The 17,645-nt window shown below is 43.8% G+C and overlaps 1 protein-coding gene across 2 annotated transcripts in view; it reads left to right on the plus strand.

The window, feature by feature from the left end:
• CGNL1 (cingulin like 1) overlaps window positions 1-17,645 on the plus strand; it is a 154,433-nt gene continuing 136,788 nt past the window's right edge. The window contains exon 1 of one of the 2 annotated variants that reach the window (XM_024767822.1): window positions 1-66. The gene's annotated coding sequence lies outside the window, so the exon portion shown is untranslated. The remainder of the gene's footprint in view (window positions 67-17,645) is intronic. The other variant, XM_024767821.1, reaches the window with a different exon arrangement.

Raw genomic sequence — 17,645 nt, forward strand, 5'->3', positions numbered from 1 at the left:
TGTGTAATCCACCTTTGCACCTGAAAAACCTGTGGGCTGGTGCTTTCCAACTTTAAACTGCAGATGGTACGTTTTTCTGGAGTTCCCTCTGCTTCTATCTCTCTTCACAGAAAATACTGCTAGTGCACTTTCTGCCAAGGAGGTGACAGTGGAGGGATTAAAGTCATGAAGTCCTTGCAAGGGTCAAGGTTATGCTACAGGGTTCTTATTCAGGGAAACTAAGTGATCGTTTGACTTGTCCTATTTGGAAAGGATTTCAGATTAAAAGGAGGAAAAATAATTTAGGAATCCATCAGCTTTTGGAGATCCTCTGGCACAGATTATGATTCTGCATAAATGTGTGGGGAAATTTTTTAAGAATGCAAGCTGACAAGGTCCTTATTATTTTGTAGTTGATATGAGCTTCATTGTGTAGATCGGGCTTATTCCCACTGTGTGATTAAGCCCAGCAGATGTAATTAACACAGCGTATATTTCTTGTTGATAGCATAATACCTGAGTTAGGGAATTGGTGCCTACAGTAGTATGACACATCTGAGGTGAGACCTTTGCCACTTGTCTAATCTTAAAAATGATAGGGAGGGGCTTCCCTGGTGGCGCAGTGGTTGAGAGTCTGCCTGCTGATGCAGGGGACACGGGTTCGTGCCCCGGCCCGGGAGGATCCCACATGCCGCAGAGCGGCTGGGCCCGTGAGCCATGGCCGCTGAGCCTGCGCGTCCGGAGCCTGTGCTCCGCAATGGAAGAGGCCACAACAGTGAGAGGCCTGCCGACTGCCAAAAAAAAAAAAAAAAAAAAAATGATAGGGAAATAGGCATAAGGAAAAATCGAATATATGTATACACTGGCTGAATTTGAGTATATGTTTTCTTATAGTGTGTTATTGTGACAGTCTCCTGGGATCTTGGTTAATTTACTGTGGTACCTAAGTATGATGTTTGTATTCGATTCCCACCTGTATGCTACGTGGCCACAAACCAGTGGATTTCATTTTTTTCTTAGGCTCTGGCCCTCTGTGTGACATTTTTATTAGTAGTGGTGTGTGACATTCTTTTAAGAGAATGCCCTCCAGAGTTGGAGGAAAGTTTGTGTTCATTTCTAGCTCCTAACGTGAGTCAAAAGAACATTTATTTTGAAAAAATTCAAAATGGTAGAGTTTGGTCCCAGTTGGTTTCTCTCTCTTTCCCATCTTCCATTACCATGTGCTGCTCCTATCCCTGTGCTCAGTTGCTGGAAGTGAGGCCGCGGTAGCATTGGGCTTAACTGTCTTGGCTTGAGAATGGAGGTTATGTGGAGGGCATGGTCTCACAGGGTGGCCCCTGGCCGGAATCCTCAACCTTTGGGGGAAGAAGACCATATGGAAAGTGTTTTCCTACTGTTGAGTTTTTTTGTTTTTTTTGGACCAGGCCAACAAAATGAAGCCATGTTACTGACTGGTTCGTTAACTTGCTAATCTTATCTCCATTTAGGGGCAAAATGTTGACTTGATGATGCTGTCGAACTCCTAGTGCCTGAAAAGTTGCACCTGAACAGCAATGGTTAAACTATGAATATAATGGTACATTCTGGAAAAAAAAGCAAGAAAAAGTATGTGTAACTATGGACCTAACAGATTTATTTAAGCATTTCTCCCTTTTTAGTAGTAACTCTGATATTCTAAAGTGATTAGAAGAAAGTAAGTGAAGAAAGAGTTAGTGAGGGGCTTCTTTATTTAAAGAAAGGGTATGCAGCATTCAGAAGACTGATCTTTGATTTGTGTTAAGAATAGACTTCCCTATTGGCTTTTTTTTTCCCCTTCACGTAGGGATAGTTAATTTGCTTGTATTGATGGGGTTGGGGATGGTTTAAAGAATTCAATGGCCTCCTTAACTCCCTCTGTCCCCAGCCCTGCCTGCAACCCATTTATCTAAGAGGTGCCATTGACCCTTTTAAAAAACACAACTGATCTTGTGCTCTTCCTTTCTTTTCCTCCTCTGATCCTGGCACTAAAGGGCAGTGAAATGGCTGAAAGGTTGGCATCAGAGGAGAAAAACAAAGTTCAAGGGGAATTGAAAATTGGGTAATTTTCCATGAATGACCAAGTGCTTACTTTATTCTGTCACATGACATTGCTGTTATCAAGAAACAAGTTATACCTTGAAAACCCTGAAAGTAGAAGAGAAGAAAGGGGGATTTGATGGAAAGAGCACCAGGGTTGACCGGCTTTCTCACGTAGAGGAAGCTGATTGGAGTTTTCAGTCAAATGCCCCAGTCCGACCCCACTTTCCTTCCTTCTTCAGGCACTGTCCTCCGTCCCCCAAACCAATATCCCTGGGAGAGAGAGTGCTTCATCTTAAATTCATACCAAACTTTTGTTTTTGTTGTTTCTTTATTCAGTCATATAACAAATTCAGTTCTTATGAAGCCCCCAGTCCTTACTAAGCTCTGTTATCATTCACCGATTTCGTGGTAAACGGGGTATGGAGCTTGAAATCTGGTGGAGATGTAAACTGGGGGTTACAGTAAGTTGGGAACTCTTAGACGCACGATGAGCATGAAGAACTGTGGGGGGAGCTGGGTACCACCTGGCTCGCCTCCCCTGGGCGTATAGATACCTTGTCAATTCATTGGCAAAGCAGACACAAGAAAAGCTCTTCTATTTTATTTTATTAAGTCCCTACGTCAAGTTTTAAATAATTGACTTCAGATACTTTTCTGATGGACGAGAGGGGTTTGTAGCCGATCCTGCCAAGGGAAAGTGAGGAGTGAGGAAGGAGGAGTTAGGATTCTGCCAGATGCGATTTGCTTAAGGAGTACTTAGGCAAGCAGTGCAGGGATACGACCGGTGTTGGGAAGCTGGTGGAGTACGTGGCTGGATCCCTTTTTGCCATGATGGTAACTGGCAACCTCAGCTTAGTGAGTAGAGGCTACCCCTCCTTTGCAACTGAGCTGGGAGGAGGGTAGCAGCAGCCATTGTACTTTGAGAGCAGGTGGGTCTGTTCTTGTCTGCGGCTCCGGCCCGTGTGTGGATGTTCGTTCTTTTATCATACTGTTGTCCCTTTAGCTCAGGTTTCCTTGGACAGACAGGAAACTGGACTTCACACTGCTTTTCCTTGGGAAGGTGGTTTCCAAACAACGGACTCACAGGACTAATAACCCCAGGGTTGTAAGAGTAGTTACATTTGTTGACTGTCCACCTTTCACGTGTCAGGTAGCGAGCGGGGCACTTGCCCTCTGTTGCTTTAAAACCTGTACGTTCCTGAGGGGCAGGTGGAAGTGGCCTCATTTTACAGATGAGGAAACTGAGGCCCAAAGAGATCCTGGGCAGCTCAGGCGCTCTAGAGGAGTGGCAGAGCTGAGGTTCCAGAGCTCTCGGGTCTGCCTGAATTCAAAGCTGAGGCCTTTCCACTGCTCCTTGTGCCTCTAAAGCAGAACTGATTGGGAAATTGAGTTTTCTGTGCCTTGTTTTTCTAACACCACAGTCCCCTTAGATCTGGATTGATTTACTGTTTTCCTCTACGGGACGATGCGTAATGTTAGACTGAAGATCACTGCGGGCTTATCCCAAGGGAAATTCTATGAAATCCTATTTTTCTGGTTCTTTAAACGGAGAGGATAGATTAGGCTGTTTAGAAAGGCTCTGAATGGATCCCAAATCCTAGGTTAGAGAGACATTGTCTCCACATTTCTTCAAGTTCTGCAAACCTCTGAATTTCTGGAGGTAATTGGTCCTTGGGTAAGAGATTAAAAACAAAGTTCAGTGTCGCATATTCTGGAGCAAAACGAAGCCGTGCACGTTCAGTTTCTGTTTATGTGGTACTAGCAACAAAAACAAAACTTTGCTGCATTGTTAAGTACCTCAAGCTCTTAAAATTACAGGTCAGAAGGGTTTAGAGGCGTGCGGAGCTATAATTAGGAAAGGTTAAGTTGAAAACAGGGTAACCGCGTGTGTGTCCATTACTGCAGTGGGCTCTAGCTCTATATTTCACCCTAAGAAGGATCAGCTCCATGGAGGGTCATCATGGAGTTAGTGTTTGGGATTAGAGCACAGGGCATTTGTCATGAACATGGAATATTTCAGCCTCTTGTTTTATAGGGCGGGTTTATCCCCTGCTGTCCAATCACAGGGCTTTCTGCTTGCCTTTGGTAGAGTACATAATGGCTCAGGCTGTTATATACGTTGTAGTTTTCTTAAGTCTATAAAGCCCCTTTATTATTAATAATCTTTCACCCTTGCTTATCTCTTTGCTAGAGGACTGAGGCAAGATGATCAAGATTTTCTAGTTTTGGCTTTAATAATTCTCCAGAATTATTATTAATTATCTTTATTTATTATTAATAATACTAATTATTATTTCTAATAATTATTAATAATCTTTCACCCTTGCTTATCTCTTTGCTAGAGGGTTGAGGCAAGATGATCAAGATTTTCTAGCTTTGGCTTTAATAATTCTCCAGAATTATTAATAATTATTATTAATTATCTTTATTTTATTATTATTAATAATACTAATTATTATTTCTAATAATTATTAATAATGTTTCACCCTTGCTTATCTCTTTGCTAGAGGATTGAGGCAAGATGATCAAGATTTTCTAGTTTTGGCTTCAGTAATTCTCCTGAGTTTTATTTCTGACTCCCCCTGGCTTTCTAGCCCGTATTTTGTTGCATTTGAAACTGGCACTCTGTTTTCCCTTGCGAATTGGAGTCCATTCAGGGAAGAGGACCCCCTGCAGCTAAGACTCCTCCCAGGGATCCTGAAACGTCAGTGTTGTTGATACCATTTTCCAGGTGAGGAACCTGGTGAGGTCTGGAGTTTTGTGGTTCCAGTTCAGAGTTTGAGACGCTGTTAACGGCTGCCCTCTCTTTTGATTTTATTTCAGAGGAAAAAGAAATGGCCCAGTTTCCAAAGTCATAAAGAGGTTCTAATATATCCTATGAACTAATCCATATCCTTGAGCTTTGTTGTAGCATTACAGATAGCTTTTTGTAAAAAAAAAAAAAAAAGAATTTGCTTCTCCATTTTGCCTATAAGATTTTTATCCTTCTTATTAAAAACAGTGACTTGGAATTGTACAGCAGCAGCTGAAAAGTGGATTAGCCTCTCTCCTTGCCCTAATCAAATATCAAAAACCTGGAAAGTTTACTGAGTGGTGATTACAGTGAAAGCTTTAAGAGTTGGAGAGGAACTGATAGAGAAAGAATGGAGGGAGAGATAAGAGAGAGTAGTTTGGAAAGGGACTGCTGGCTGGAGTTTACCAAATTTAAGATTTTTCCTACTTGTGAGTTTCAGGCTTGAGGCTTGAGCACCTTTGTTTCACATGTAGTCAGGCCAGCTCAGCCCTAACTGTGCTGCCCTGAGCCACCCGAAAGCTGTTTTTTGGGGTGGGGTGGGTGGAATGGGGTGTAAGGTTAGAGGGAGAGAGGAGGTAGGGAAGCGGGGGGAGGATTAGAGTCAATAGTTAGCTGGTTCTTCAGGTCTGGTCTGCTCAGGGCATGACCACCTCTTGCTAAGGGTCTGGATACCTGCCTTGAGTCCAGCTTCTGGGCGTGAGGCAGCTGGGTGGGGTGCAAAAGAGTCACCGGACTTCCCAGGAGGCCTGCCCAGATCAGTGATTCTCACAATAATAGCAGATGCTTCTGGAGCATTTACGTCCAGCCTTGTCTGAGAGTGTTCAACATAGCTCTGTGGGATGGGTACTATCATAAACCCATTTTCCTGGTGAGGGAAAGAAGGCCATGAGAAATTGGGTCACTTGTCGAAGTTGTGCAGCTACCAAGTGGTTGGATCCAGGGTTCAAACTTGTCTGGCCCTGAGATGTGCGTCTCTGGACCCGGAGCCCTGGTTAGTGCATGGGCTCTGCATTCGTCCCCTCGCTTCGCCCACTCATTCATTTCTTCACAAATTGTTGGCTGCTTGCACGTGCCTTTATCTCAACAATTAGAACACCATCAGTGCCCTTTGCTAACATGTCAGAGGAACCCCCCTCCCCCCAAACCTGTAAACAGACCTGTAAAGCGGAGGACTCTCTCAGCTGACCTCGCACCCCTGTGTGTAGCAGAAACTAGATGCTCCAAAAAGTTTTGTAGGAGGAAGGACAGAAGTCATTCAGCTTTTTGAAACGTGCCGTCTTGTATTTCATCTGTGTCTCTCTAGCAGCCACAGTGATTTCTAAACAGAAAGAGAGATGAGCGCTAAGAAGGGTGAGACTGTGGGGGAATGTTTCACCAAAATAATAAGGGGGAATTCTTGATAAAGGCATGTTTTAAAAAATGTATTTCGGGCTCTCATGGTCAGTGATTGCCGTTTGTATTTGTGCTTAAAGCACTGTTATTCAAAGGGCATGCCTACTCTCAGCTTGCAGGTTATTTTGTGAGTCAAGGAGGCCCTTCAGCCTTCTGGGCACGGCTGGGACTGTTTTTGCAAGCAGAACGCATTGTCTTTGGACTTGAGGATCAAACCCCTGGAGGGTTCAAGCCCACCTCCATCTTCTCGGGGCAAGGCTCCGTTTAACATTTCAGTATGTGCGCTGGTAGAAGGTAGGTCCGCCTCTGGTCTTCTTGTTCCATCTTCCCACTGTGGGGTGAGAGCACTGGGTTCTCACCTACTTGAATTGGAAACCACATTTACCCATCACAAGGAGTGTGGTGTTCTGGGCAGGTTCCTCATCCATTTCAGGGTTGTTTCCTCATCTGTACAAGGGGCATGTAGCTCTTACCTCATAGAGCTGTTAGGGCCACATCTCTTGGACATAGTATAGTGGCTCTCAAAAATGGGGCCCCCGCTGGGGGACATTTGGCAGTATCTGGAGACATCTTGGTTGTCACGACCAGGGGTGGTGGTGGCTACTAGCATCTAGTGGATAGAGGCCAGGGATGCTGCTAAATACCCTACAATGCACAGGATGGCACCCATAACAAAGAATTATCCAGCCCAAAAGTCAGTACCGGGAGGCTGAGAGCCCTGGCAAGGTGGCACCTCTAACGGCGGTGGTGGTTTTTAACATCTCTTATCAAAGGGAGCTGATGGCAAGTGACAAAGAGCCCTGATTTCTTAAGTGGGGTGGAGGGAATGGAATTTAACCTTTTATTGGTGCTTCTGGGTTACCTCACAGGCGCCCCTGAAATGTGGGAAGAGCTGTTTTCTTCTCCATTAGCGTGCTCCTTAACTTCATTTGTAATTGCGTGCACCTATTTACATATAAATAATACATATAGATTTACATATAAATAACTTATATGCTAAAAAACATCCCCTAACAACTCAGAGTAGTTAAACCTGGCTCTTCAGGAAGACAGCAGAGTGGGGCCCTGGAGTAGAAGCCAGGTGCCTGCACCCACCATGTGGCCTGACCTTGGGAGGCTGGCTTTTCTCCCCCAGGAAAGGACGGGTAATCACATCACCCTCCTATCTTACCAAATTGTTCCCGGGACTAAATACAGTAAATCCGAACACATGAAAATCGCTCTGTCCACGTGAAGTAGTTCTACACACATGAAGGTGTAGTTTGATTCCTAAGGTGTGATTTTGAACGTGTTTTTCAGAGAACTCTGTGGTCACTCAAGAAATGCCAGTGAAAAAGGATTAGGGCTCAACAGCCAAGCAATATCCGTGTTGCGGGCAAAGTGGGAAACTAGGCCCAGAAAACACTCCTACAGCAGAGCGTACGATTCGGTGGCAGAGTGGCCGTGCTCTGAGTTGGGGTGCAAGCTACCTGCTCTCCTCCCTCTGGCTTCATCCTTTGGCTTTTCCCCTATCTGCTGGGTGACCCTGGGCAAGCTCCTGGACCTCCCTGTGCTTTGGTTTCCTCACCTGTAAAATGGGGCTAATGAAAACAGCACCACCCACCTGAGGACAGGTGCGGTACGGGTGGGGGGGGGGAGTGACTTGGCCTTAAGTGCATAGTGCACATGGGAAGCTTAACTCAATAAATGAGTTATTAGTAAAATAATACTATTTATTATTTTGGCCTATAGCATGTATATTTATATTCATGTGAGGAAAGGATTGCTCCTGGGTTAGGAGCTGAAAAAGGATTTTTTCCGGAGTTCCTGTTATCATTTTCTATTTTATGGTGGTAAAATACATACTGTGTAAAATTGCCCATTTTAGCCGGTTTAAAGTGTACAGGTCAGTGGCATTAAGTACATTCCCAGCATTGTGCAACCATCACCACTATCTAATTCCAGAGCTTTTTCGTCACTGGAGAGGGAAACCCTGTAGCCAGTATGCAGTCATTTCACATTCCTCCCTCCCCCCAGGCCCTGGCACCACCAGTCTACTTTCTGTCTCCGTGGAATTGCCTATCTGGGTATCTTATATAAATGGGATCATACAACATGTGGCCTTTTGGTCTGGCTTCTTCCAGTAAGCATCTTGTTTTCCAGGTCCATCCGTACGCCGTAGTGAGTATCACCACTTCATTTCTTTTACCTGGTGTCTTTGTAGAGTAACCCAAGCCTCAGTTTCATGAGGCCTGTTCTCCCACATCGTGTCCTGTTTTCAAGCTTTAGAACGTCTTTCTTCATTTATTTGGGTTCTTTTTGGCCAGCCTTAGTTTTTCCACTTTTCCTGTCCGGTGATTCTCATGACCCTTGAAGTGAATATTGGAGTGACATTGTCACGCTGGGTTCTCTGTGCCGCTGGGGAGTAGGTCTTATTAGGTATTTTATTTCTGCTGAAGAATTAGTAGCAGGGGGACACACACCGGTCCAGAGTTGTGCTTCATTTCCCCAGGACAGCATGGCAGGTTTAAAAACAAGTGTCTGGAAAACACACCCACCAGACCATTTTATTCCTCTGGGTAAAAAGCTTTCCACATGAGGAGTGGCCCTCAATTAAGTCGTTTAATAAAAACCTCCCTCTGTTTTAAAGCTTTCTTGGGAAGTGTTTACTTTTTTTTTTTTTTTTTTTTTTTTTTTTTTTTTTCAGTAGGCGGGCCATAGGTATTTTATTTCTGCTGAAGAATTAGTAGCAGGGGGACACACACCGGTCCAGAGTTGTGCTTCATTTCCCCAGGACAGCATGGCAGGTTTAAAAACAAGTGTCTGGAAAACACACCCACCAGACCATTTTATTCCTCTGGGTAAAAAGCTTTCCACATGAGGAGTGGCCCTCAATTAAGTCGTTTAATAAAAACCTCCCTCTGTTTTAAAGCTTTCTTGGGAAGTGTTTACTTTTTTTTTTTTTGCAGTACGAGGGCCTCTCACTGTTGTGGCCTCTCCCATTGCGGAGCGCAGGCTCAGCAGCGGCCATGGCTCACGGGCCCAGCCGCTCCGTGGCATGTGGGATCTTCCCGGACCGGGGCACAAACCCGTGTCCCCTGCATCGGCAGGCGGACTCTCAACCGCTGCGCCACCAGGGAAGCCCACACTGCGGGCTTCTAAATGAGCTGCTGTGGAGTCAGGGATCCTTAACCCGTGACTTTAATAATATCCTTTGCTTTAGATTTCCAGGTGGAGGCCTGGGCCAGATTTGTAGCGTGTCATTGACCCAGACAATCTGGACTCTCTCCTACCCACCCCGCTTAAACCACCAATGATAGAAGATTCAGAGAAGCCTGAAGCCCTAGAGATGTAAAGCTAGCTCCTGGAGAGAGAGACCAGACTGAAAGGAGATGGTGTGTCACCTCCATCCTCCCAATTCTGAGCTCAGTAACAGGGTAGGTGCTTCAGTAAGAAGAGACTGAAGCATTTAGGAGAGCAGCTCAGGGCTGTGAGATGCTGGATCCTTTAGGCAGGGCCTGAGATTTCAGCCAGGCTCTGGAGCTTTCTTGAGTTACAGGCCATGGGCCCTTATAGCTGAGGAGGCTCTGCTTTTTGCTTTGACTCTGGAGAGGTGAGTAGGTCCTGCCAAGAGGAAGCAGGATGTTGGCAGCTTTAGGGGGCTTAGAGGTTCTTTTGTGGCAGATGCTAGGATTTATCCCAGAGGAGTGTCCAGGGAAAAGCTGTGTCCTGAAATAAAGGGCGCTGTGGGATGGCCTTCCATTTGTGCTGCTTTCCTGGGGGTCCGCATCAAGCTGGCCCAGGACTGGTGGGTGGAGAAGCCCAGGGACCCTGGCATAGGTTGGGATTTGCAGAGGCTGCAGGGCCTGGCGGTTACGAGCCTGGACTCTGGCCTTGGACTTCCAGGGTATGAATCCTGCTTCTGGGGTTATATGTTATATGAGTGAATCTTTAAATAGAGTGCTTGGAACAGTGTCTGCATAGGGAGGTGTATGCATGTATGGTCTTATACACTTCACTTCGGTGACTCCCCGGTTAAAATCGAGGAATGGTCCTTATTTTCAGAGCTAATTCACCTCCATGCCCAGCAGCCTTGTGCAATCCATGGGAGAGGGTGAGATCACAGGACCCTTAAAAAACAAAACAAAACATGACATTCAGATGGGGAAATCATGCTTGATGAACCCACTGTGTTCTCTGAGGGAGGAAATAAATGTGGGAAGAAGGGCAAACCAGTGGATCTAATTTATTTAGATTTCCCAAAGACCTTTGAAAAGACTTCATGCCAAAGGTTATTAAATGTGTTGAGATTTCCCTGGCAGTCCCTGCTTCCAGTGCAGGGGGAGCGGGTTCGAACCCTGGTCGGGGATCTAAGACTCACGTGCCACATGGTATGGCCAAAAAAAAAAAAACAAAAACAAACCAAAGGTTATTAACTGTGTGAATCTCCCACTACTCTGTGTGTGGCAGTGAATGTAAGAAGGAATGTGGTCAAAACCCATCTTCTCTATTGTCCTTGATAAGAGGAGAAGAGAGATGGTGAAATCACCACATTTGCAGGTGAAGTAGAATTCTTTTAAAAGGAATATTGGAAGAAGACATTGGAGTTAAACTATAGGAAGGTTTTTTATTTTTATTTTTTAAATAATTTTGGATACTACATGGAGCTGTCAATTATAATTTTAAATAATTTGTTCATGGTCAGTGGTGCGCCTGGGCAGCCAGAAGTTGGAGCTAGGAATTGTGTGTGCTGCTTCCTAGCACAGCTACCCATCATATGCCTGGAGTATCATAGGTGCTCAGTAAATCTATGTTGAGTGAATAAGTGAAGATTAATAGAACAAAGGGGTTCATTAAAAATAATTCAAGTAGTTTACAAAATAATTTCTAGTTTCTCTTTAAGAGTACATTTGTATGGACTTAAGGACACGGGGAGGGGGAAGGGTAAGCTGGGATGAAGTGAGAGAGTGGCATGGACATATATACACTACCAAATGTAAAATAGATAGCTAGTGGGAAGCAGCTGCATAGCACAGGGAGATCAGCTCAGTGCTTTGTGACCACCTAGAGGGGTGGGATGGGGGTGTGGGAGGGAGACGCAAGAGAGAGGGGATATGGGGATATATGTATATGTATAGCTGATTCACTTTGTTATGAAGTAGAAACTAACACACCGTTGTAAAGCAACTATACTCCAATAAAGATGTTAAAAAAAAAAGTCCATCTGTAGAAGGCAGTAGATTTCACCATTTATAAATAGAAGAATCAGACCCTTAAATGCACAGATACTGAATTTCATCCCTTCTGTGATTTGACCCAGGGCAATAAGTGAGTGAATGAATGAATCAATGAAATGAATAGAAGCTTTGTAAGCACTGACCCCTCTCCCCCAGTAGAATTTAGGAAGCTTGGGGATTTGGTAGACTAAAAAGTTACGTGAAGGAATTATTACTTTGTATTTTTCATTGCGTTCAGCTTCCTGTGGGGCTAGTGTGGTGCCTCATGGGTAGGAGTTCTCTGTATGTGTATGAATGACAAGTGAATTAAGATCTCCTTAAAATAAGCACAAATATTTTATTATTGCCTGTCTGCTCTGTGCCAGGCAAACTTACATTATATTTGCTCTGACGGTGGTTGTGTTAGGTTTTGCTACATAGTGTTGCTGCATGACACGACAGTCCCTGATCTCAGTGCCTTACAACCACAAGCATTTATTTTCCTACGGGGTACGGTTTGGTTGATCTACGCTGGCCTTGGCTGGGCCAGGCTAGATTCCAGGCTTCCATTTGGCTTTAGGGCTCTTCCATATGTGCTTATTCGGGGGCCTATGGTGTGTTCATCTTGTGGCAGATCGTGGTAGCCTAAGAGGGCAGATGGGGATGCATGATGCCTCTTAAGGCCTTGGCTCATAACCATTGGCCAACACAAATCACATGGCCAAACCCAGCATCAGTGCAGTGGGGAAGTAGACTCAGGCCATTCTCGTCCACTGCAAAGTCACGTGGGAAAGAAGGGACTGCAGTAAATAGTGATTGAATCCACCACAACGATCACGAATGAATGAGAGGGGTGAGAAAAGTAGGGGCCAAACCAGCCTTTTGGAAGCTTGCTCAAGCTAGGCCAGCTGGGTGAAGATTCATATATGTTTTGCCCAGGTACCAGCCTAAGCCTTGGTAATCCCTGTAAGTTAGCACCGACTCTCGACTGAATGTCACTTCACATTCATGCACTGTGACGCTGCTCCAGGGAGCTCAGCTTATCTGCGGGAGGAGCGGAGGTGGTGGGCTGGGTTTTCCTCTGGTCAGCAGTCCTGACCTGACAGGCTGCCCACTGTGGTGGCAGGAGTGACAGGTAGAGCAGAGAGGGCCGAAGTGTCCAAGGAGGCCAGGGGATCTGCTTACCCTTGGCCTGGCCCCCTCTCAGCATAGGTCCGTGGGGTCAGCCTAACTCCCATCTGTGTCTGTGACAGTTTATCACTAGGGCCTTTAGGCACCCTGTCCCCATCTTTATGAGGACCCTGGGCCCTCGTTTCAGGAGCCCTCCTTTTACATTCAAAGAAACAGGCTTCTGGAGGTTGGGTGACTTCTCTTCAGCCAACCAGCTCGTAAGTAGCAGATCTGAACTAGGTCATCCAGTTTCTAGTCTAGGGCTGTCCTTCCACACCCTGGTGACTGCCCCAGCCCAGCAGAGAGTTGTGACTGGCTCTAAGGCATTGAGAATATCCAGCCCAGGGTGACTGTGTCTTCTTTCCTGAAGGAGCCAGCTGAGACTTGTGGCCCAGTACGATGCCTCAGATGGAGCAGAATGAAATGCTGGCTGCCTTTGTGTCACCTTTTTTCAGTGCGTCCTTTTTGGGGAAGGGGCTGCTAGACTCTCCAAGGAAGAACAGACTGGCCATGAAGCAAAAATACACTGACAGTAGATGGGGATTAGACCCGGTGCAGCCATGGCTGTGAGGGGACAGACACTCTAGTACGTGCCCTGGGTGGGATTATAAATCCAGTGGGCTTCTTTTTGGAGAACAGCTGGGCAGTGGAAAATACTTTCACCAGCAAGTAAACAAAACTCAGTTGAAAGTAGTTTAAATAGTAGGGATCTTTATGATCTCATGTAAACAAGAAGGCCAAAGTTAGCACAGTTTTGGAGTTAATTAATGAAAGACTCAGATACGTTTCCTCTTTGCCAGCCTCACTGTTTGACATTTGTCCTCAATCTTGGCTCTTGGTGGTCCCAGTGTGGCTGAAGCTGTTTCAACCATCGTATCCTCATACACAGTGATGTGTGATGTCCAGAGGCAGGAAAAGAGGAAAGTAGAGAAAACCTTTGCTAGGAGCCCCCTGCAGAACTTCTGCTGTGCCCCATTGGCAAAACTGGGTCCGATGCCCACGTCTCATCCGATGACTGGCATGGAGACATGGGGCTCCCGTAGCTTGCTTAGACCAGTCTTGGGGTCCAGCTTTCCCCAAAGCATGTGGGTGCTGGGAGGAGAGGGGACAAAACTGGGGCTTTGCTGGCCAGGGGGCAAGGGGCAGTTGCTGTGAGTGGGTAGCCACTGGTGTCGGCCACAGCGGTTTCTTCTTTCCTCCCTCTTCTTTTCTTTTAGCATTATCTTTCAGAACTTGAAACTGTTCATACTCTAACTCAGCCCTGCCACAGTTAGGAATTTATCTTATGGATACACCTGCAAAAGTGTGCCGGCAAACATTCAAAGATGTTCAAAAAAAAAAAAAAAGATGTTCATTGCATCATTATAATAGCATAACACTAGAAATAACCTAAACACCTTTCAAGGGGACTGGTTAAATAAATGAACATATAAGCACATTATGGAACTGGGCAGATCTATGAGTACTGATAAAGAAAAATTCACAAATAGAATTTTTTTTAAAGCAAGGTGCAAATTAATATATAGTCTAAGATCCCATTTTTGTTTTAAAATCTTAATTCTTTTTTTATTAAAATATTTTGTTAAAAAGGAAATTAAAGTTTAACTCTAAGAAAATTAGATGATATTATAGTCAAGAGATGAAACAGTATAGGATAATGAAGACAGGTAATTTCCAAGGCAACTAACACTTTACCAAGTATAACATCAATTTCTCTGCACTGCCCTATCACCAAAAAGCTCCAAACAAGCTCAGAAATAGTGCTATTTTTATTTACAGAATATACAAGTGAGAATAACTATTGAGAAATATGATCGAGACTGTCCTAGATAAATGCAATAACTCCAGGTTAAATATACTCTAATCTCCCAGTAATATTTTGTTTGAAGTATGATTGATATCTTTATTATCATTTAATCAACTAGAGACTGAACCACATACCCGAATCCACTCTCTGAACAAGTAGGCAATGAAAGCAATATTGTAAGTATTACAGTAAATACCTTTACTAATGTATGTTAGGATTCAGGAGCTGAGTGAGCAGAAACTACCAGTAACCCTGTAATGTAAAAGGAGAAAATCAGAAAAACAGAATCATATTTTTCTCTCAAGCAGGTGTCAGATGTACACCTGAAACTAACACAACATTGTAAATCAACCATAATATAAAATAAAATTTAAAAAAAGAACTTAACCTATTTGACAGTAAATCCTTTCTAAAGACTCCATGCAGTTTTCCAGTGCCTCCTAAAAACTAAACTTTAAAACACGGTGAAAAAAAAAAAAAAAGATGTCAGAAAGTGAAGACTTGCAGACTTCCCCACTACCTGTCTGTAGTACGTAGTTTTGGTTCAAACTCAACATAGTCAATTCACTGGAGAGGGACAGAGAAAAAGAAAAAGAAAGATCCTGAATGGTTGATATTCTCTTCAATGAGCTGGTTTTCATGGAAGGGTGAGAAAACAGTGTACTGTTAAAATCTCAATTCTTGGTTGCGAATGTACATCCTAAGAAGTCCTAAGAAACGTGCTGATTTCTGGGCTGTGGGATTGGTGGCATGGTTGGAAGGGAAATTTTCTTTTTCATTTCATGCCCTCCTTGACTGTTTGAATTTTACATATAAAAAAAAAACCACTGTATGTATTACCTTTATAATAATAAAGAAAACGATAGGTGGTTTCTTAGTATACACAGGGGCTTAAGGAGAGGAAATGAGGGCCCTAAATGTGGTTGTCAGGGAGTGGAAGTGCCATTTGTCTGTATGTTTGGTGTGAAGGGAGAGTTGTGGAAAGAAAAAAGTCCATGAGTGAAATAAGGTCATTTTTAAAATCTCCCTTAGCACCTGACGTAGTGTCTTGCACATAGTAGAGTCAAATACACATTTGAAGAATGAATGTTTCCATCAAGCCCCAGAGCAACTTTATGAAATGTGAAAACCTAACCAAGCAGCTCAAATCAGCAAGAAAGTAGCCCCTGCTGGGAATTTTATTTTGCAAATAAAATATGGCTGCCATCACCTACTTTTTCCTTGAGGTCCCAAAATCTACTTCATTGCTAAGAATCCACCTGAGTATGCAACTTTCCACACATCATCCATCTCATAACTGAAGGCTGCTGGGCCAAGTTCTGCATAATAAAGCTGAATAAAGCTTTTACAACTAAGGGTAGAGCAAAGATAGGAAACACCATCGTGTGTTAGCTGTGTTTATAGACGTGGCTTCAGTGGAGAGGTATCTGGGTGTCCTAAAGTCTGTGAAGTACAGAATGAGCAGTTATTTTTTAAGCAAAATAAAGTTTTTTGATACCCCGGACTAGTAAATTAGAAAATTGCTATCTTAATTATGTCACTCTGATAATAGGGAAAAACCACAGAAAATAGTAATGAGATAGGGATTTTGGACTTAATTGGCCAGTGTTGGTAGAAAAGTATGAATGTGTCTATTGGTGAAGTGAAAGAATTCTCTTCCACATAGAAAAGCAGAGGCATATGGATATTGAAAAGCCTTTTTATGGGGGGGGGAGATGGGGGGAAGGGGAAGTAGGGTACTACCCTTATGTTGTGCTGATATTCTTCCTAATTCCCTTGCTTGAGGGTTCTCTCTCTCTGTGTTTGATTCTTTAAATCAAAGAACGTTGTAACTGATGTTTCCACTGATTTGCTTTTAACTTTTATACCCTTGGGTTTTAGCATTTAGTCCTTCTGTAATGGCCACCGGATGCCCACTCTATTCAGACAATGATGATATCGTTGAGCTATGGTAAGATCATTTCCTTTGGAACAAAATGAAAAGCTTTCTGTGCTCACAATTGGAGGAAAATGTAAACTTTTAGTAGGCCTCCTCTGCTACAGGTTGAAAAGAGTCCAGGTTTGAACGTCATGCACTCTGCTGCTCAAATGTGCCCTGGAAAATTTCCAGCCTGTTTTTGAAATACGAAAGGCTAATATTCCTTTTCAGTGTATGTTTTTTAAATGGGCCCTTAGAAATATTGGGAAGAAGAGAATATTTCAGAATAGAAAGGATATTTCACACCTTTGTTGGGATTATTTTGGGATCAGAAGAACCTGGGATCATTGGTACATTATGTTCTAGAGTGATTTAAATTACTTGAGAGAGACCAAACCACAGATATTCATGTTTACTTGACATAACCTTAGTACACAGCTTCGTCTGGTTTTTAGACTGTCTATTCCTATACCTGCAAAGTCTGTGGTTAAATTTTAGATGAATTCTGCCTCTTCATCTGAAAATATAATAATTAATGATAGGAACACTTTTATAGCACTCAGTAGTGCCTGGCACTGTTTTATGCACTTAACATCTACTAACTCACTCTTTTTTTTTTTTTTTTTTGCGGTACGCGGGCCTCTCACTGTTGTGGCCTCTCCCGTTGCGGAGCACAGGCTCCGGACGCGCAGGCTCAGCGGCCGTGGCTCACGGGCCCACCCGCTCCGTGGCATGTGGGATATTCCCGGACCGGGGCACGAACCCGTGTCCCCTGCTTTGGCAGGTGGACTGTCAACCACTGCGCCACCAGGGAAGCGCTCACTTACTCCTTTTAATAATCCTATTATTATCCCATTTTACCATTGAGGAAACTGAGGCACAGAGCGATGAAGTAACTTGCCCAAGGTGATACAGCGAGTAAGTGGTGGGGCTAGGTTCAGTTCCAGGTGGCCTGTCTTAGTTGAAAGTAAAGTAGAAAATAATGGAAGCAAGAATTCGTGAGATGTGATCCCTAATCTTCGTTAACCTTCTCAATTGAAGACTATTCGCAGTGTTTACAGTGTTTCATTCTACTAAAACACTCTTGTATAATCTGAGTCTCTTGCTTCATGACCAACACTTTAAGTTACTTTACACAGCAGGCCTATACTTTAAAAATTATCTTACTTGTAAATCTGAAATATATTAAAGGACAGTAAATTTAGCCAGTCAACATGAAAATCTTTTAACAGAGAGTTACTTGTCTCCTCTCTTTCCTTAGGGAAGAAAGATGAGCTCTTTCAGTTCCCAAATGACTCCTCAATTTAAAATGAATTATTCCACTGGAATAAA

Source organism: Neophocaena asiaeorientalis, unplaced genomic scaffold, assembly GCF_003031525.2.
Source record: "Neophocaena asiaeorientalis asiaeorientalis breed wild unplaced genomic scaffold, Neophocaena_asiaeorientalis_V1.1 scaffold71, whole genome shotgun sequence".
Taxonomy (NCBI): Eukaryota; Metazoa; Chordata; class Mammalia; order Artiodactyla; family Phocoenidae; genus Neophocaena; species Neophocaena asiaeorientalis.